This window comes from Triturus cristatus, chromosome 9 (assembly GCF_964204655.1).
Source record: "Triturus cristatus chromosome 9, aTriCri1.1, whole genome shotgun sequence".
Taxonomy (NCBI): domain Eukaryota; kingdom Metazoa; phylum Chordata; class Amphibia; order Caudata; family Salamandridae; genus Triturus; species Triturus cristatus.
The window spans coordinates 284,594,014-284,615,595 of record NC_140592.1 but is presented as its reverse complement, the minus strand read 5'-3'; positions in this window follow the sequence as shown (position 1 = coordinate 284,615,595).

The following is a 21,582-nucleotide window of genomic DNA, read 5'->3' as shown; positions in this document are numbered from 1 at the left end:
TTGTAACCTCGAGTTGATAACGAGCTGAGCTGTCATATGGGTTCTGTCTGCCTTCCTCTACCCAGGATGTGGCATTATCCCCAGATGTGGGTCCCGTGCTCAGTGTGTCACTGGAACCAAGCTGTACCCTGCTGATGAGCCCACAAATAGGGCAAAACAGGTCCTGGGTTGCTTGTGTTCCGGCTCAGGGTGGACCTGTTTTGGCAGCAGTGCAGGCTGGACTGTTACAATGAGGAGCAGGGTCAAGACTGAGTTGTATATGGCTGGGTTCAAACTGAGGTGGCATGGTGAGCAAAAGAATGATGAGTTGGAGTGCTACCCTGAGCTATTACCAGTGGTTATATTTATTGTAAGCAGCCTCCGATCACCTTTAGTGTATTTTATGTTAAGGCCAGAACTGCCAAGCATGTTTGAGTCTCTGCGTCGGTTCAGCATCCTGTGTTTCTGGGCAAATCACTTAATCTCCTGCACCTATAAACAATGAATGTGACCATGTGTAATGTAATTAAGGCTCATGTAAAATGCTCCATTACATTAAGGTACAGTTCACGCTATATACAAATTGCAGAAAAATGTACAAAGAAGCGAAAAAAAACATTAATATAAGGAAAGACAAATAGATACCCATTTCCCGGCTGATTTGTACAAAGTGAAACCAGAAACCTTGGAAAAAAATGCGGCTTTCTCACTTAATTTGTGTGATCTCAGGCAAATATTTTATTTCCCCAAAACTCTTTTTCTTCATTAATGAGAATAAAAGCACTTTGAAACATATGAGTTCAGAATACTAGGTGTACAAAATCCTTTTGTGCTTGATTTAATAGACTATGATGTTACTTTATAATCTGGGTCACGTACAGAATTTACATTAGGCCTGGGCGGAGCTCGCTGAGTTTCACTCCCTAGACTTCCACAGTGTTCCATGAACCACAGACTAGTAATGACTCGTAGGCAGATATACTGCATCCTGAATAGGTTGTGTTATGTAATGTTAATGTATTGGCATATGTAGTGGTATAATGTGTTGGTGGACTATGAGATCGGCTGCCTTCCTTATGCCACTCCTTAGGAAGGCGCAAATAAAGTACTGAACACATAGCACTGTTTATACCTCTGTGAGTGTCAGAAAATACACAACGCATGCATAAACCTGTCAAATAAAGTGCAAAAAAGCAAGATCCAAGGGCATGCTATTCTTGTTTTGAAACACGTGTTTTCAGCTGCACCATGAGCACAAGCATTACAGACTGAGTAAACACATAAAATCTACTGCTACACGACATCCCAAGTCTGACAAAATTATTGGTGTAACATAATGTGCTCTATTACAACACATGCAAAGTTTTGCTGTGCTGTTGATGTTCAGTACGTGAGTAGCGCTGCGATATTTAACAATTGAGATGATGACTTTACAAGAATGCATTAAAATATTATTAACTACCTCCCACCCAGTGTGCACAGAGCAGCACCAAACAGCTTGTGACAGCTGGGACAAACGTCAAGGTTAAGATGGTGGACATTGTTTCCTCGAAGAGGGTAGGCTGGGCTCGAAGGAGAGCACAAGAGTACCCTCTATTACACTATCCACGCACCTCTGAGGCGACCCATTCCCAGGGAGCTCACTGCATTTATCTGCTCTTTGACAGCATCCAGGTTGTTGTTCTTGAGGTTCCAGGTAAGCTCTTTGTCTCCCATTATAAAAGTGTCAGGCTGGTGTGGGAAATAATAAGGTTCTGTGGAGAGTGAAACCCAAGAACTCCCAGGGACAGCTTCTGGACGCACTGTGTAGAATCTTTGGGCAGACTGCACATGTTCGCTTTGTGTGACAGGGCATGGCTGCTGCTTCTGGTTCCTTACTTTCCACCTGGGCGTCCAAGATGCAATACGCAGGCAGGACCGTTCTATGAGTGGGTGTGGCCAATAAGAGAGCGGAAGTCCAGACTGATATAAGTAAATGGTTATCACTGTCTTCCCAAGACCTTCTCTACCTCTAATCACAACCCCTAACTGCATTTGTCAGTTATCTTCAACAGTGGGCACCAGTAAAATCCGCTAAGCAGCAGTTAGCGGAATTTTTGCCAAACTCCACGTTCCAAGTGGAGTACAGAGTGGCAAAACTCTGCTACCTCTACCCCATTGCGAGAGTTTACCACACACTCCTAGTTCACATGAACAATGACTTGCCTCTCAGTGGTCTAATTCTCAATGTTTAAAAACTATCATTTTTATTTCTCAGTGCACTGCTATAATGTGACTTTTTAATGTCAAAGATTCACATGTTAAGGAAATACACTTTCTTGAATTTTGAAGCGGCTTTATCATATTTGACGTTATGTCTATTGTGGGATTTACATGGCACACATTTTCAGGGCTCGGCTCGTGCATGCAGTCTAAGATCCGAGACCTGTAAATCTGTTGGCTCGCCCATGTCTATCAGAAAGACACAGTGAACCGGTAGCACATAGGCATTGGAGGTCCCGACTTCCCTCTTGTACAGAACATGTATAGACAATAGCTGCACTGAAGAGTTCTTTCAGATGCTGAGCAGATTCATAATGGGAATAAAAGTGTAAGTATTCTGCCTCACAAAGGAGGAATAGCACACAAACCGTAAAGCAAGCATCCCTCTCCCTCACAAATACATCATAGTGTCAGCTGTGTCAGTTTCTCTTTCTCTTGGAGTAGGAGGCTGCATGACACACTTCTCTCCCGCAAAGAACAGGTGGAACAACAGTGCAAGCTTCACTCTGCTGTAAAATCGGCACAACAGGTGAAGCTTCTCTCACTCACAGAATAGGCAGAATAGGTACAGCATCGTAGGAGTAGCACAACATTCCATCCCTCACAAAACAGGTACAGATTGGGTATCAGCCTTGCCGAGCTTGTTTCCTTACATAACAGGAACAGAATGGCTGCACCAGTGCAAAGATTCCTCCTGCAAGAACAGGCACTGCTCAGGCACTAGCAGTACAAGCTTACTTTCCTCACTGAGCAGGGATAGATTAGACATAAACTACAGTGTAAGCATTCTTTCTTCATAGAACAGGCACTGTAGGGCATCAGCAGTACAGCTTCTGCTTCATCATAAAAAGCTGCACAGAAGGGGTGTTCTGCAGCAGTGATCTGAAACCCTGGCAGGAGCCAAATTGTCCAGGGACAACCACAGGTAGGTTCAGGGGCCACAGTGGTTGATGCACTTGTGCAGCATGCACAGCCTGGTGGTATCTCAGTGGCAGTTTGGCATCATAGCTGCCAAGATGCGGAGTCTAATCTGACCTTGGATACACTGGAGACAACTCTGCTGAACACTAGTGACCCCCTTCAGATGGTTCTGCAGGGTCTTCTAGCTGCTTCTGGCCTGGGTGTCACTCACTGATGTAGGCAGGCAGAGTCAGTCACCAAGCCATGAATTTAAAACACTTTACTTATGTCGCTGGACCCCCCACTGACAGAAGACTGCAACAGACAGGATTTAAATATTGTGCAAGGGCATGTTCACTCTTCAGCCACAACCAGGGAACACCAGCGAAGAGCTTCCACAGCCAGTCCTTGAGAATTCCTCACCCAACCCAACATCTCTACACTCCCGACTACTAACAGAATATGTTACCTTATAACTGATAGGCTGCAAACACGTGGATGCCACAAGCTATGGCCCTGCTCACCAGAACCGCACATGTCCACTTATGTGACTTCTGCTGCTTTTCTAAAATGACCACAATGTCACTTCACGTGGCATTCGGCTTGGCAAAATAGAAAATAGGTTTGCCTTAAATCAATGGAGAGAGTAGGGTACTCCCTTGCCAAATCAGGGCTATGTGAAGCATGCAACTGCTTCACGGCATGTACTCCATGACAGCACCACTCCATTGGTGGTCCACTAGAGTACACCAACACATAATGCAGCATCTTCTTCTGAAGAGCCTTGAAAATATTTCACTTTATGTTTGAAATGAAGTATTGTATTAAGTGCCAAAGAGAGAGTTTGTGTTTCTTATTCAATCAAATTCTGCAATATTTTGTAAAATCTCAGACAAGTCGATCCATGACTATACCCAGCTGGGGGAGGTGGCGTTGGGTGAAGTGGAAAAGAAGCTGTAGCTGTAGGTCTCTGCATCCAACAATGCAATTAAAAAAGAAGAGGGCTGCACCCAGATGTGCTTCTGTCTCTGAGGCAGGCACTGAAAACAGCAGCTCTCCTTCAGCAGACCCACTAGACGTCCGTTCATTTTATTCAAGAGGGGAGGGGAGCGGAGGGGAGTGGGGGTGGGGAGAGGACGGGGGTCAGAGAAGAGAAGAGAAGAGAAGAGAAGAGAAGAGAAGAGAAGAGAAGAGAAGAGAAGAGAACTAATGATAATAGGAAGTATGATAAGACAGGAAGTGAGAGGGAAAGCCAAATAAAGGGACTTTATAAATTAAACCAGAGACCGCGACAGATGGACACAAATGTTATAGCTAGATTATGACAACACCATGTGAAACAATGATAGCTGGAGGAAGAAGGTGTCCCACTCCATACCATGTAATGGCCTTAGTGCCCATACCTGATCGTCGTGTGTGCTGAGGTTGAGAGTCAAACAATTAAGGGGAATTTGAGGCAGGTATGCATAAGTGCAAGGCAGGGGCGGCTCCTCCGCAATGGCAGAGGAGCGTCGCCCCACTGGCAGAGCCAGCAGCTAAAAAATAAAATGATATTTGATTATTGTTTTCTTTAAAGCAGCTGGCTCAGCAGGCGTGTGCAAGGGGGGGCTGGGCCAGGGCAAGGGAGGGGGTAGGAGGAGTGCTATGTGTACTCTCTAAGTGTGCATATGTGTTTGGCCGGATGTTTCAGGCCGACCAAAACACACATGCGCACTAAGGTTTCTCCAGCCTGGCTTCATTGAGCAGCCGGGCTGGATAAACCCCCCTGTGCTTGAACAGGGAGTCTTTTAGTTCAGAAAGAAAAATTTTATTAATAGAAGTAAAGGTGTCAATACAAAAGTCATAACCATAAATTCATGTCAATACAATACAGTAGGTTGCACTTACACAAAACAGAATCGGACTTATGGATAAGAAATAAGCAGTTAATACATAAAAAGTAAATCATAGAAGTACTAGAGTTATAAATAATCCGGGAACGCACAAGGAATTCAAGGGGTTTCAGAACTTCCTGCTGAGACGGTTTTAACTGGGAACATCGTTTGGCACATGCGTCAAGGTAAAGTGTAACAGGGTACCACAGATCCAAACGCTTCGCTGCCAACTGTATAGGATATACAAAGGAAGTGTCCAACCTATGGTTGTGGCAAACAGCATACCACCATGCCTTATAAGAAATTTTTGCGAAATCCTTCCAATTAACAATGATTTGCTGAAAGGCAGCCGCTAGTAACAAATCGATAATTTTAACATTAACTGTAACATTTTCTCAGCAAGGTGAAAGACTCCCTAAGAAAACATGGATGATGGAAAATGATAATTTAGTACCAAAAATTTGATTAATTTGGGAATTGTTTCCAAAAACTATCTACTAATGGGCACAAAAATAACATATGTAATAAGTCAGCATTTGGAGAGGAGCATGACCAACAAACATCCGAAGTAGTCGGAAATCTGTTGCTCAAAGTTCTCGGAGTAAGCAAAAGTCGATGATACACAAAAAACAACGTTTGTATTATATTAGCTGCCCTGGAGGATTTGCGCAATTTAATCCATATATTGTTCCATAAAGTTACAGGCCACGAGAGTTGAAAATCTCGCTCCCATGCTTCTTCTATTTTAGATTTCTGCCTGACAGTATCTTTTCCTTGGAAATACTTGTATATGATGGAGGCTGTGGGTTTAGTTTTAAGCAGGGTAGAAAGTTGTGAAGAAGGGTTCTGGGGGGTGGAAGCATTGGATGTAGCGGATAATTGAACATACTTATCCATCACAGCCAACTTAATTAGATTATATTTATGTATACATGAAGCAGGTAAATTGAATAGTTGTCTGAGTGAGGGAAAGGATAAAAAGTTTGAATGTGAGAATAACTGGTGTATCCATATTAAACCTTTCCGTCGCCAGGTCTTCCAATAAATTGGTTTATTACGGATAACCAAATCCTTGTTGAATTCAAGAAATAGTCCATAGTATTGGGGGGAGGAGGGAGCATAGAAGCCAAAAGTTTAGAAGTCAGTTTAATTATAGGAGTGGACACAGCCTGCGGTTTACGTGAGAAGGAAAGGTACTCAGAAAAAGAGAAGGGAGATAAAAAAAAGACGTTCAATTGTGATCCATAAGGGGCCATCCTCCGAGGGGTCGAGCAGCTAGAGAGAGGCTTGACGTAAGAGAAAAGCTTTTTGATAGACCTGAACATCGGGAAAATTAACTCCACCTTCGGTTTTAGGATGCACTAGTTTAGATATAGACATTTGAGACCTCTTTGAATTCCACAAAAATGAGGAAAGGGTGGAATTAATCTTTTTTAAAAATTTAGCAGGAATGGGAACTGGAATGTTAGTGATGGTGTATAGTACAATGGGTGACAACATCATCTTTATAGTATCCAGGCGACCCCACCACGATAAGTAGAGGGGATGCCATTTAGCCGCTAGATCAGCAGTTTTCTGTATACATATATTCATGCATAGCACCACCGTATCTGATATTGAAGAGGTAACATGCAGGCCGGGGTATTTAATATGGGAGGGGCTCCATGTGAAATTTGAGGCACTAAAGTCCACCTTAAAAGTGTACTTGGTCAGGGGAAGGATCTCACATTTATCATTGTTTAACTTATAGCCAGATATTTCAGAGTAAGCTTGTACCTCCGCCTGAAAGGCAGGAATAGAGTCACTAGGATTGGACATAAAAAGTAAGATGTCATCAGCATAAGCAGCTAATTTAATGTGAGAATTTACTGTTTGAAAGCCGTGTAAATTCGGATTTTGACGTAGTTTAGAGAGAAATGGCTCCAAAGCTAAATTAAAGAGGAAAGGAGAAAGGGGGCAGCCCTGACGCACTCCTCTGCCCAAGTCGAAAAACGAGGAGATCAAGCCATTAGCGCAGATAGCTGCACGTGGACTTCAATAAAGAAGAGAAATCAAGGATATAAATGTAGGCCCAAAACCAAACCATCTTAGAGTATAGAACAAATAGGCCCAATCAACCCTATCAAATGCTTTCTCAGCATCAAGTGCAATTGCCGCGAGGGAGTGTTTAAAGTGTGAAGATTTACACAGAACACTAAAAAGGAGTCTTGTATTATCAGTTATAAACCTACCCTTAACAAATCCAGATTGTTCCTTACCCAATAAATCAGGCAAGTAAGAATCTATTCGTATGGCTAAGGCTTTAGCAAAAATTTTATAATCAATATTTACCAAGGAAATGGGTCTATAATTTTTACAATACCTATGATCCTTACCGTCTTTGGGAATGAGACAGACGTGTGCTTCTGAGAAAGACCCGAGGAACTACCTAATGTACTAAATAGATTTATTAGAGAATGTAATTTGGACAATATGAGTTTGGAGAAGTGCTGATAAAATTCTACTGTAAAACCATCAGGTCCTGGCGCCTTGTCTTTTTTAAGCTGCTGAAGGGCATTTGATAGTTCTTGCTGTGTTAAATCTGACTCCAGGGGGGCCAGATCCGGCAAAGTGTGAGTAGATCTTTGGAGATTAGAGAAAAAGTGAGATAAGGAATGATCAGAGGGTTGTGATTCCGAGGCATAAAGAGACTTGTAAAACCAAGAAAATTCATGCAAAATATCGGCATCTTTAAATATTAGGTCTGAGCAGTCATCGTAAATAGATTCAATATTAAGTTTGTTGTGTTTAACTTTTAGATAATTAGCCAATATTTTCCCTGCTTTATTTTTTACTCCCATAAAATTTGGCACTAGATTTTAACAAATATAGTGAGGCGTCCTCCGTTGATTTCTTGTTAAATTGCAATTTGGCATTGATGAGAGCTGTGAGAGACTGCTTCGAGTGCGAGGTGTAAAAAGAGTGCTCCAGTTTTTTCATGTCCTGTAGAAGGTCTTTGGTGAGTTTACGGGAGGTTGTCCGTCTTTTAGCAACAAAGCCAATAATGAAATCCCTCGCTGAAGCTTTAAAAGCGTGCCATACAGTTGAAAGGGGCATGGAATATGTTTGATTCAGCACAAAAAACTCATCAAAAAAAGTGGTAAAAGAGGCAATGAATTTTGGGTCCAAAAGGAGTGCATTATTGAAACGCCACCTTTTGGGACCTGTAACCTTAGGCAGAATCTCGAGACCAATTGAAACAGGGGCATGGTCTGACAATAAAATAGGACCAATCTCCGCATGTGTGAGGGTTTGTGAGATGGAATGAGAAACAAAAACGTAATCAATTCTTGATTGAGTTTGGTGCGATGGGGAATAGAAAGTATACTCTCTGGTAACCGGATTACAGAGACGCCAAGCGTCCAAAAGCTTGTGCTGAGATATAGTTCGTAGAAATGATTTCTGGGACTTATTAGGAATGTAGGAAGCTCTGGAAATCCTGTCTATAAACGGGTCAAGGATCTGGTTACAGTCGCCTACTAAGATGAAACTGTCCTCCATGCAGATGGTAATCTGTTTAGCCAGCGTGGACCAAAAGGAGGGTTCGCCACATGTAGGGGCATAAACATTAAAAAGAGAAACAGGAACTCCCTTCAAGGACAATTTAACATTCAACCATCTTCCATTTACATCTGAATCTTGAGACAATAGTAAAAACGGGAGGGACTTACGACAGAGAATCATCACTCCGTTCCGTTTACCATCACCTGGAGAAAAGAAAACTTCCCCCACCCAACCTCTTTTCAACTTTAATGATTCAGCGTCAGAGAGGTGAGTTTCCTGTAAAAAAACAATTTCAAAGGCATAGGTATTCAAAGACAAAACATATTGCAACCATAAAGTAAAAGTCCGACTCAATACAAGAACAGTGTAGGATAAGAAGGAAGTAGAGCAAAGAGGAAGCAATTTGTCCAGAGATATAGTTAAAGTGAGAAAATGAATCAAATAACCAGAGCAGGAAAGGATAGTCAAAGGTCGTGACAAGAAGAAGGGTAAGCCAAATGGATAGGTAATAGGGAAATGAAGAAATAGTTATGACAGAAAGAATAGACAAAAAGCTTAGATAGGATGAAATGAGTAGACGGGAAACGGCTACTGACGAAAAACTACTAGCAATAAAAGAAGAACAAAAAACAAAAAACACAAAAGAGAAAATAGCTAACGAAGGACAAAAAGAAAACATACCTACAAAAGAAGAATCAGGAATATGCGGGGGAGGGGTGGAGTCACAGGGAGTAGGCAGCACGTCTGAGGTCGGCTAAGCGGAAAGTCGGGGAGAAATCACATTACAACGATGAACATCTGTGGAAACAACATAAAAGATAATCCTGTAGAGCCAACATTGAAACACATGAGTAAGACATACAAAGGATCAAGCAAAAACAGAAAAACCAACAATAATGATAATGAACCAATCATGAAAAATGCAACTTCGTAAAAATGACAACAAGATAATCAAAAAGCAATCCTTAGCACACGTACTAATTATATAAAGTAAAAATGTAACGTGTTTTCACAATGCAATTCAATCCAGTGTACAAAAAGAAATGATTTAGTCTTTTTCTTCTAGATGGTTCTTTTATTCATTGTCATTCTTCTCCGTGGTTCATAACAGCCAGCCAACACGTGTTTCGTCGCTACATGGGAATGTGGTCCCGCGACTTTTTCAAGGCTATTTTTGGCTTGGTAAATATATTTAGTAGGTGGTGATAATTCCAAACCACCTATGGTTTCTGTAGTAATGGCGTCATTCGTTACTGTGGGATATTGCAATCCTTGGCGAGATCCTGTTACTTTTCAGTACTTATTCGACTGAAAGTTAATCTGTCGTGACGCCCGTCCCTGGTTTCCCAGTCTCAAGTGAACCATCTAGAAGAAAAAGACTAAATCATTTCTTTTTGTACACTGGATTGAATTGCATTGTGAACTGAAAACACGTTACATTTTTACTTTATATAATTAGTAAGTGTGCTAAGGATTGCTTTCTGAACTGTACTGAGCTAAGGCTCTTAATTCTGGGAAGTCAGGTGGTACTTCTCACCTTGTAGCACCGTCAACCTATAAGTTCAGGACATATATATACATGTAAATTTTTCCCTGTGGCGCCTTTACCTAAACCTAAAACCCCCGTTTATAGCATCTCAACAAGATAATCAAATTCTACTTGGGAAACATTTTCACAATCTCTAAATGTGATGAAAAGCTTAACAAAGCCTAGAGAACCTGTGGAAGGAAAAAAAAGGAAAAAGGAAACCACTCAAGCGGTCGATGAGGAGGAACGTCCAGAGGAGTCCATAGCTACTGCTTTGCAGGAGTTAATAAAGCTTTGTAAACGAATTGGATCATCATATGTCGTTGTTCTATTGTTATATGTAACTTTGAAGAGGCACGGATGAAAAAGGCCGAATCTGGCCCCTAAGGAGCGAAGATCAGCTCTCATACTGTGGAATGCTTTGCGTCTGTTAGCTGTAGCTTTAGCGTAGTCTTGTGCGAAAAATAAAGACGAGCCTGACCATGAAATCCTCGGGGAAGCTCTGACTGCTGAGAGCACTTTCATCAGATCTGTATATTCCAAGAAGTATAGAATGACGCCCCTTGGTTTCTGCGAGGGGTTAGCTTGGGATGGAGCACGGCCCAACCTGTGAGCCCGTTAAATATTAAGCTGCGTCCTGCGCCATGTTGCGCCCCATTTACATCGTGTATGCAAGAACAATGGTTCTGTCGGAAAATGAACGAACTTAATATGTGCTGAATACACTTTTTCAATTATCAAGGACACACACAAAACCAAAGAAACAGGACAGAATCCAAGTCACTTGATAGAATGATATTAATTAATGTATCTAGAGCACCAAAATATTTACAGGGTAAACCAACCAAAAAACACATTCATAGTGAAACAATTGGTGAAACAGTGATAATTTGCACAAAACACATCACATGTAACGAATATGTACAATGGACAATACATAAACATAATCAACAAACAAGGTCCTATTAACAGTACATAAGCCACTTTAGGGTTCAATTTTCTTGCTGCATAAGTGGATTTGCATGAGACGCATAGGACATGTAACGTCGACGTTTCGACCCGAAGTAATTGTGCCAATTAGTACGCATCAAAGGGGGTCTTCATCAGGACAAGCGAGGTTGGGGACCTGTAAGCGCAAAGAGTTTGGTGTCAGGGCAGTGTGTGCGTCACATGTAAAGGGAATAATTAATTACCCAAATATTCAATTCACCATGACATACAACAATGAAGTTCGTTCATTTTCCGACAGAACCATTGTTCTTGCATACACTATTACGCCCAGGTTCTGAGGGTTACTGGGTTGCCCCATTATCGTTTACCATTTACATCGTGACGCATCTATGGAGATGCGTCACGGTGTAAAGCCCTGCGCCACAAGAAACCTGCGTCAGGTTTCATGTGGGCGTTTCAACTCAGGGGGGGCGTTCCATCGCAGGAATGCCCCTGAAAAGTGACTCAGTGAAATCTATAAGATTTCACTGAGTCACTTTCCCAACGCTGATGCGTCAAAACCCTGCGCCTGCTTGAAGCAGGCGTAAGGCTTGACGCACCATGTTAGGGATAGGAAAGGTTGGAACAGTGCTGGAGTTGCGTCGCGCTTGCGACGCAACTTCAGCACTGCGCCAACCTTACGCCGGCAGATGCGTCACGTATCTGCTTGTCCTTGCGCCACGATGCGCCGCATTGTAAATGCGGTGCATCTGCGGTGGCGCAAGGGCAAACTTGCGTGACGCATCTTCCCTGGCGCATCCATGCTGATTTGCAGGGATGCGCCAGGGAACATAAATCTGCACCAGAGAGGGGGGCCAGTCAGCTCAGCACCGGGTAGTCATCTCACAAATCGCCAGCTCAAAATATTTTTTTTCTTCTACACACCTGCAGGTTGCCCAGATCTGACTTTATCCTTGTGGGAGGAGGGTGCGTAGTGGGAAATGGTGTCACAGTCACCAAAAAGGAAATGACAAGCAGGGTCCAGGCAGCCGGAGCAGCGACTACTCTTTTGGAATTCAGATACGCATTATTAATTCCTCCCTGGGCAGGCTTCTGCTCTTCTTAAGCCGAGCTGCTTTGTAATTAAATGACTATGACGGAAGTCATGCAATTACAAACCAGTTCAGCTGAAGGCAGCGCGAGGCGAGCACAGGGCACCACAGCTGAGTGCGAGAATGAAAATTGCAGGGGTGCCACACGCTCCTGCAGGTCACTGGCGGCCTACGCATACTGGCATAACATAACACAGGCCCCCGCGGAGAGGGGAGGGGGGCAAGCTCCAGGGGGCTCCCTCAGCCCAGTCCTTTGACGGGGGAGCTCCTGATTGTGTCCGGAGGGGGCCCTCCTCGTACCTTGCAGGGGGCCCCTCTCAAGTTTCGTTATGCCAGTGCCCACGCACCTTTGCACCTGCAACAGGTGCAGTACTTATCAAATCAGGGCAATTCACAGTTGTTTTAGAGACACATAATGCCAGTGCTTTAAGTGGGGAAAAAAACTGGGGGTGCTCTAAAAGGGGCGTGGTTAATGCCTTGAAGGGGCGTGGCCTATCCGAGTAGGGGCGTGGTCTAAATCAAAATAACTAGCACTGTGTGCTTAAGAAAATCATGAGTACCGGCACTTCTCCGTGTTCTCCCATTGAGTACCGGGACTTCTCCTTGTGTTAAGAGAGTACCGGTACTCCTAGTGGCATGCTGTGGTCAGTCTCTAGGTTATGGGTGCTTGACAGTTAATGTTGAGTGGATTCCGGCGCTAGGTTGCGGCTGCAGCCCTACACTCCGAGCCGGCATTTGATAAGATAGCGCCTTAGGCGGAGAGAAATTTGGCGCCCTTGCTAAAAGAGACTGAAATGCGGCAGCAGGGGGTCCTTTTTGAGTTGAGCTGAGCAGTGACTGCCCCCTGGCCTGAACCCAAACGCCTCGGGACCTCCCCAGCTCACCTAAATCACCGATAGTTTAGCTGCCTCACGGTGATGGGTCTGTTGGTGTGTGTATCAGCAGGGGTGAGACGGTGAAAGGAGCGCGAAGAAAGGGACAATGAGGTGTTAAAACAGGCCGGCCCTGCTCACACCCTGACAGCGCAACAGGACAGGAAGACACCTGTGTTTTTCTAAGCTAGAGGTCTCGACATTGGAACTGTCGCGCTGTGAGTTATAGGGAAAGTTTGCAGATCCGTTGTCTGTCAGAGTGCCTTGAAAAAAAAAAAAAGTCTGCTTTCGCGTAAAACTTCTGCTTCTCATGTTAATGCCCTCGGGCTAAGTTCACGCTATATATAGTTACAACAAACGCTAATTACACCCTGCAGCTATGGGCAGAACTTGGCCAAAGGCACTTTGAACAGTGAAGAAGAAAATGCTGAAAGTGTACAAGGCTGCCTTGAAGCCACGCCCCCAGACACGCACCTCCCAGGCTCACCCCTATCAATTTGGTGAGTACCGGCACTTCTCTTTTTCCATTTAAAGCACTGCCTAACAGTGCAGCAACAGTGGGCAGAGTCTGAGCACCGGCAGTTTTTTTTTGGGCCCTCAAAACGGGTCCGAAAAAAAAAAAAAAGAAAGAACAGACTACCTTTAGTAGCCACGAAAATAGAGCCCGATAGAGACCCGTTTCAAGGGCCCCAAAAAAAAACTGCCGGTGCTCAGACCCGGACAGACCCGGCCCACTTAAAGCCCTGCATAATGCTAAACCCCTGAAAGGGTGGCGGCTGTATATATTTTTCCTTTTATTTAACACTTGGCTGCTGCTATTAATTAAACGCACCAGAGGTAGTGGTTACAAGTGCTGCCCAAACCTATCATTGATTGATTGTTTTACACAGTAAGGTCTTTTCACCACAACCTTTTGTTTTAGCTCACTGTTAATGCTGTCCCATTAGTAGCAGGATGCTCAATTCTTCCCTTCAAAGGGTGTCTCAGCTCTCTCCCTTGGCGGACCCCTTCACACTTGACAGCCCACAAGCAGAAAAGGCAGAAAAACACAAATGAAATATTAAATTGCTTATCCCAAGGTCCTAAAGGGCATACTTACATGCCCCTATCGCCAACAAAACGTCACTTTCAGTGACGTTGTGATGGCGATAGGGTCCTCGCCTTATTTACAAGGCAGCGTTAAGCCACTTAACATGGCCTGTAAATAAGGCTCCCTGTTTTCTATTTTTACTGATTTTTACAGATAAATACAGCCAGAAAAAAATGTGTTTTCTGCCTGCATTTATTTTTTAAGGTGGATAAATACAGAAAATGGTGCTTCTTTAAGTGAACCTCCGTGCTGTTTATCATGAATTATTGCCCAACAGCTGAACAACTGGACAGCATGGGAAATGAAAAAACATGATAACATTTCTTTAAATAACGGCCTATGTCAACTTACATTTGTGGTATAATACTAATATTTACCAGTGGATTAATTTTTATGTAATATTTAGCAGCTAAAAAAGCGAAAACATGACAAACATGAAAGTATGAGTGTGTGTCGGTCAGCTAAATAAATATGGAAATATACAGTTTTACAACTTCATTTTGACGCAAAACACAAAATAAATATGGATAAATACAGATAAAATGGCCAAAAAAGAAATATGGATAAATACAGACGGAAATGTTAAAAAATAAAATATCATAAAACTGTGAGCTCTACTTTTAGATGAGGCTCCCTTTCACACTGTATTTAGCGTGAAAGGGGCGGGCAATTGGTGTTGCAGTGGGAGTTCCACCGCAACACCCATTGATTTTGACGCTGCCCCCTATTTACAAGGGCAGCGTAAATAGGAGACAGCGCCAAAATTAAGACCAGGGAAAACCTGGTCTTAAGCTAGGGAAAACAAGAAGCAATGCTTCATTTCTCATCGTTATTGCTGTTTCTATGTGTTTCCATGAGTGCTGCCTTGTGCAGCACACATAGAAACAGCGAATTGCCTATGATTGTTTACGTGCAGAATGGTACCCCTTCCTGCACATAAACAATCATTAAAAAAATATGCAGTTTTGCAACTTCTATGTGTGCTGCATTAAGCAGCACACATAGATGTTACAGAACGGCAATTCAAGATCATTTATGTGCAGGAAGGAGGACCTTCCTGCACATAAACAATCTTCCCCTCAACATAGGCACCCTTGCAAGGGTGCTTGCGTTGGCACTAGGAAGCTTAATTTAGCGCCTGCGCAGGGAGAAATGCAGGACTGCATCATATGCTAGTAAATATGGTGCAGCCCTGCGTTTCTAAAGTGACGAAGCTTGTCGTTACCCTTCTTGACTTAACAAAATGCTTTGCTACTTTATTGTAAATATGCCCCTTAGTGTCTGGATTACTTGTCATCTCACCAGGCATCCCTGGTTTTTCAGCCAACACTTTGTTGTGTAGTAAGGACTCCCTTAATACGTACATACATTGTTAAGTTAGCATAACCACGTTAGAAGTTGGAAAGCCATCTTGCTGCTTTTGCACACGACACTGCATTTACATGTTATTGCTTAAACGAACTGCTGACTCGAGTTTTGCCTCACACGAGAGCAATCTGTTGTTACCATCCCGAGCTCTGCGAAGCGACCTTGGTCTGCACACGATGTGACAAACAGTCTGAGTTGTTAGACAATGCATGTTTTCCACTCTAGGTTGATCAACCCACTATTTAGCCATAACACACGAGCAGCTGCACATACCTGAAAGTTGGTGCTTTTAATATCACGGACATCATGTTTATTATTCAGACCGAAAACGAGCCTTCCTGCGAGAAGTCTCCTGATGCTCCTGTGATGTGATTTCACTAAGCTGATCTTTGAGGTATGGGGTCCCCTATTCAAGCCTGAGAGACCTTCTGTTAGTCTAATAATAATATTAGCCTCTTAGTAAAGGGAAAGTGGTAGTATCCACTGTCATTATAACATGATCACCCCTTTTGTATTCTATGGAATTGTAACTATGTTGATGGTTTTGATTTTAATCATTTGTCTGCTTGTATTAGCCAAAGTACTGCATATTAGGACACGTGGTCTATAAAAATAAACTCTTTTTATTTTCACCGTGTCTCTGTTGATTCTTGTTGTGGACTGATGTGAGAATAATATACGAACAGGTATTTCCGATTCCCACCATTCCTGAGTATGTACTGAGTCGCGTGTTCTGGGTTGTCTTTTCATTGGGACCGCCGAGCTAAATCTCGGATAACGAATGGGACACTTATGCTAGCCGGATACTGGGTTCTGGGTTCTGAGGTGAGTTTCTGGTACACCACAACTCACTGAGGTCCTGGGGTTCTACGCATAGTTCTGTGTATAAGCAGAATCCCTGCAACATGGCGCACCTAACGTTTGGTCTATGAGTTGAAACGCCTTAGTAGTGCTCGCGTTTGTCCACAACTCCCTCATTCTTGTTTCCGGATAACAAGTCTGACGGATTTAAACCTACCTAGGTCTATTGATATAGGTTCTTTCAAGCTTGATAATTAAAAAGGTTAGTGAACCCTTGTGCTACTGATAGTTTCACGTGTGTTGTCCTAATGTCGGTGGATATTGCGGCGCATAGCCGAGCGGCTCTAAAACGTCATTTGACGCAGTATGGGGTACCGGACACTGGTATGAACGTCATCTTTGTGGTGGGAGCCGATGCGGCTCATCCCTATGAGTTGTTCTACTCTTGGGTGACGATTCCAGCGGTGGGGGATGATGACACCTTTCATTCTTACACTGCCGCTGCAGTGCCGGCGAACTATACGCCGTATAGGACACAGGAAATACCAATATCTGCTTGGCAGCATCTTATTTGGTTTAATGGCGCCCTTCCCCATGTGGTTATACCGCCGAGAATGGGCCCTTTATCAATTGCAGGGGCCACTTGGCCGGTACTAGCCGGATTTACGCCTCATCCCCGTTACCTCACGGTGACGGTGGCTGAGCTGCGTGTACTACACACTGCCCTAATTACGGTATATAGGGCGTTGGTGCAGTATGTGTCGCGCAATATGCAGGCGGGGGCGCCTGCTGTTGCGGGACAGCCTACTGATCATCACGCGGTGGTCATTAGTCCTGTTATGGTCAATTCTGTTATGGGCAAGCGCCCCCTTACTAGGGATGATTTCCCCTTTTGGCTTGCTGAGAAATTTGACCAAATAGAAGCGGTTTATCCGAACACTTCACCTGTGGAGAAACACAGGATCCTCACCATTAGTTTGCCGAAGGACTTGGTCCCACACATTGACGATTGTACAAATTGGGGCAAGGTCTTTGCAGCGACGTACGCGCAGTGCTATGGCACTCCGTCTATGTTGCAGCTGCCCTCCGTAATCAAAAGAGTTCAAGAGAACCATGGTGCGGAGTCTGCGATAGAGTTAGGGATGCGGCTCCTCGGGCAATTTGACCTGGTGGCTACCATGATAATTGGTAACCTGAAGGGTGATGCTTTGCATTTCCAGGTTCGTAATGAACTGAAACGAGTTCCTGAGGAGGACAAACCGCAGGAATTTGCGAAAATGATCGCAGAGGCATATCGGGATTTGGGTCGTAGCTCTTTAGGGGTTAAGCCTGTAATAAAGAATCCCGATCTAAAACAGCAGGGTAAGGCAGAAACGTCTGGTAAGGACGACCGGCCCTTTTTTCCTAAACAAAAATGGCAGGTTAAACAACAGGGGAAGCAGCAGCAGCAGAAACAGGGCTCTCGGCCTGCCTCTCCCGTACAGTCTAGTAGTGAACGCACTTATGATCTGCGCGATCGTGCTGCTATAAAGTCTCCTGATCGATTTCAGGTTTCTGAACAGCGCTCTCCTCGTTCTTCACAGGAAACATCGGCTACACAGTCCGGTGGCAGAGGTGGTGGCAAAGGTCGGGGTGCTCCACAACAGCGTGACCAGCCCCGACAGACTGAGGGTAAAGGCAAGCAGGAAGAATTTGCACGACAAAGACCCCCGTTTCAGAAGAAGAAAGTGGCGGCTCTGACGGCAAGGTATGCCTCAGATAGTGCGGACACAGCTTCGGAACCGGACATGGGCGCTGACGCTCCTGGACAGCGCAGCGGAAATTACCATAGTCCGTCAAGCTCTGCGTCCATTTCTGGCGGTGACAGCAACTGATATATCGGTTACTGTGTAAACAGCTGACACCAGAGTGGCTCCCCCTGATAGACTTTATGAAATAGTCTTATTAATTGAGGGTGACATACAACGTACAATAAAAGGGATTTTTTGGGATAATCTGACCACCACCTATGATATCCTCCTAGCGGAGGCAGATTGGCCCCCAGCTTTCATTTTAGAGGCTCCTAGAGGGGAGGAAGTAATCCTCCCGTCCTTTGCGCACACAGTGCCTAAGGACCAAGCTGAAGTGTATGCTGGGGAGTGGGCGCTTGCGCTTGCGCCGGCGGTGTATCGCACTCAGGTGGGATGGGACAGATTGTCCCCCTGCCATGAGATTCCATTGCGGTCTATGCCCCAGCCTCAACCCCAGTATCCTATGCGTCGTGAAGCGAGACCTCACGTCGCGGCAATCCTTGAACAATTGGAATATCAGGGTGTTATTGAAACATGTGTGTCCCCTATGAATAACCTTTATTCACTGTAACGAAGCCTGACGGCTCGTACCGTTTAGTTTTGGATTACCGGCACCTAAACTCCCACTGCCGGACCTGCGCGGTACAAAATACACATAGTTCGGCTTTGGTCGACAGTCTCGTGCGTAAAAGATTTAAAACGACACTTGACATTTCCAATGGCTTTTTTAGCCATAACCTGTCCACACTGAGTAGCCAGTGGACAGCGTTTACTTCGGGCGGAAAACAAAAACAGTTTACCAGATTAGCCATGGGGTACAAAAATAGCCCTGGCGTCTTTTCTGCTCGCGTGGTTTCTCTTTTAGAAAGAATAGACCCCGAAGCATGCTCATATGTTGACGATATCTATCTTACGGATGATGAGCTGATGCCACATCTGTCTCGCGTTGACAATATTATCGTGAGTTTTGCAGACTATGGCTACAAATTCAATTTTGCGAAGTCTCACATCGCAGAATATACAGTGTTGTTTTTGGGTTACGAGCTCAACAATGAAGGTAAGGGGTTAGCCCCCCACTTTCTGGAAAAGTGTGCACGCTTGAGTGCTCCTAAGACACTGAAGAAATTACAATCTCTGCTGGGTTTTCTGAATTTCGGCCGTACGTATATTCCTGATTATGCCCAGCGTATCAAGCCGCTTTACGCCTTGGTACAGCCTTCATTTTCGAAGTCTAGCTGGCAGCTAGAACACTCTGCTATTTTACAGTCTTTACAGGCTGACCTTCTTGCTTCACAATACTTGCTGACACGTGATAACCGCACTAACCTGGTGATAAGAATAGTACCAGGCGCCGTGGGGTTCACGTATTTGACGTTTAATGAGGGCGACACAGTCCCCATTGCGTACAAATCCCACTTGTACACCTCTGCTGAATTACGTTTTTCCACGGTCGAAAAAGTTCTGACTGCTGTGCAGATGGCGATCCTCAAGGAACGCGCACTGTCGCATGGGAAACAGATTCTGGTTGTAACACCATATCCTGCTTTAGAGGCAGTGACAAAAGCAAGTGTACCAAATTCTAAAGCTTTGCATCCACGGTGGATACAATGGGCTACAACACTGACGTCGCCAGACGTCACTTACATCTTTGATGCCTCATTACAGACTCAAGAGTACTTGCAGTATGAATTCGTTCATCCGGCACCTCTGTCTTTGCGCCCGCTCGAAGAATACCATTGTGTCATATACACTGACGGGTCTGCGCAACCCGCAATTGGATCGAAGCACGCTTATTCAGCGGCTTGCGCAATTGTCGTAGGTACATTCGTAAATGGTGAATTCCAATCTGATGCAGTGCATACGCAGTCATTGGGTGATTGTACCGCGCAATTGGCGGAGCTCCGGGCTCTAGTGCTTGCACTGGAGTTTGCTGATCCCCGAGTCACTACTCTTATAGTGAGTGACTCCTTCTACTGTGTCCAGTCCTACAATGACAATTTACACTTCTGGTCTCAGAATGATTACCGTGACACTAAAGGTAGCACAATTAAGCATAAAACGCTTTGGGTTCGAGTGGCAGACTTTAAAGACCGTCTCCCACTCGTAAGTGTTATACACACTCTTGGTCACCAGCGGCTTGGTGTCCATGCTGTCGGCAACAGCTTAGCTGACGAGGCAGCGAAAACAGCAGTGGCTACATACTTAGTGGCAGCAGTTACAAGATCCAAAAGAAAGATTGATGATGACATCTTGGCAGCTATTGCTGCTACAGAGAAGGGAGGAGATTACCCGAAGGGTTTTCCCTCTCGGTATATTTACCATTTAAGTCCTGATAACGTCCCGTTAGTGAGGATTAACGACGTTGGTGATAGAATAATTCCCAACGCGGACTGCAGACCAGCACTGATCTTGGCTGCACATGAGGGGTTGGCGTCTGCCCACGCCGGTGTGTCAGCTACAATATCTCTGCTACAACAACGTTACTGGTGGTTTGGTTTATATAAACAAGCGCGCGCTTATGTTCTTGATTGTGACATTTGCCAACAGATTAAACCTTCTACTGTTGCGCGCCCACCACAGACACAGCTGTACATCTCTAATAAGCCATTTGGTTGTGTTTATTTAGATCACTGCGGTCCTTTTTCTTCTGATACTGCGTACAAGTACATCTTGGTTGCAGTGGATTCGTGCACACGTTTTCTATGGGTGTGGCCACAAAGGAGTGCTGACTCGCGGACTGTCATCAGGGATTTGCGTGTCTTTGTGGGAACTTTTGCGTGTGGTACCTTCCATTCTGACCAGGGCCCTGCGTTCGCCTCTAAGGCTTACAAGGAGGCTATGAAAAATTTGGGGGTCCTTGTCAAATTTTCGTCTCCCTACCGACCTGAGGGTAATAGTGTGGTGGAGCGAATGAACCGTGACTTAAAGCAATCATTGACAGCACGTGTTTTAGGCACAGGCCGGAACTGGCTAGCCCATTTGTATAACGTTCAACGTGCACTAAATAATCTCCCTAGAAGGTCTCTGGGTGGGCGGACCCCGTACATGATGCTCTTCGGAATCAGAATGTTTGTTCCAGACCTTGATGGTCTAGACATTGCGGCGTCGACCGCACCCTTTGACGTAGATGATCACTGTGCTGTTTTGCAGACTCTACAAGAAGCCAGAGACTCTCTTTCGAAAGAACATTTGTTCTCCACGTCTGAAGCTGAGGTTCAGATTCCGGTAGTCGGCTGGCTACCCCGAGTTGGTGATCTGGTCCGTGAGAAGGTGGAGAACAAGAAGGAGTTCGGCCCCTCTTATCGTGCACCAGTTCCAGTGCTTGGAGTGCAGGGTACAAGAACAGTCATTTTACCTCCACTTCCTGGTCGCAAAGAAAACAGGTACATCTCTATTGACAATGTCAAACTTCAGCGAGTGGCCGATACTTCTTAGTATGACTCCGGCAGTTTCATGCCAGACAATGCAAAGAAATTCAATGATGGTTCCTGCTTCTACCACCTTGTCTGATGTTGCAATCGAGATGCATTCAG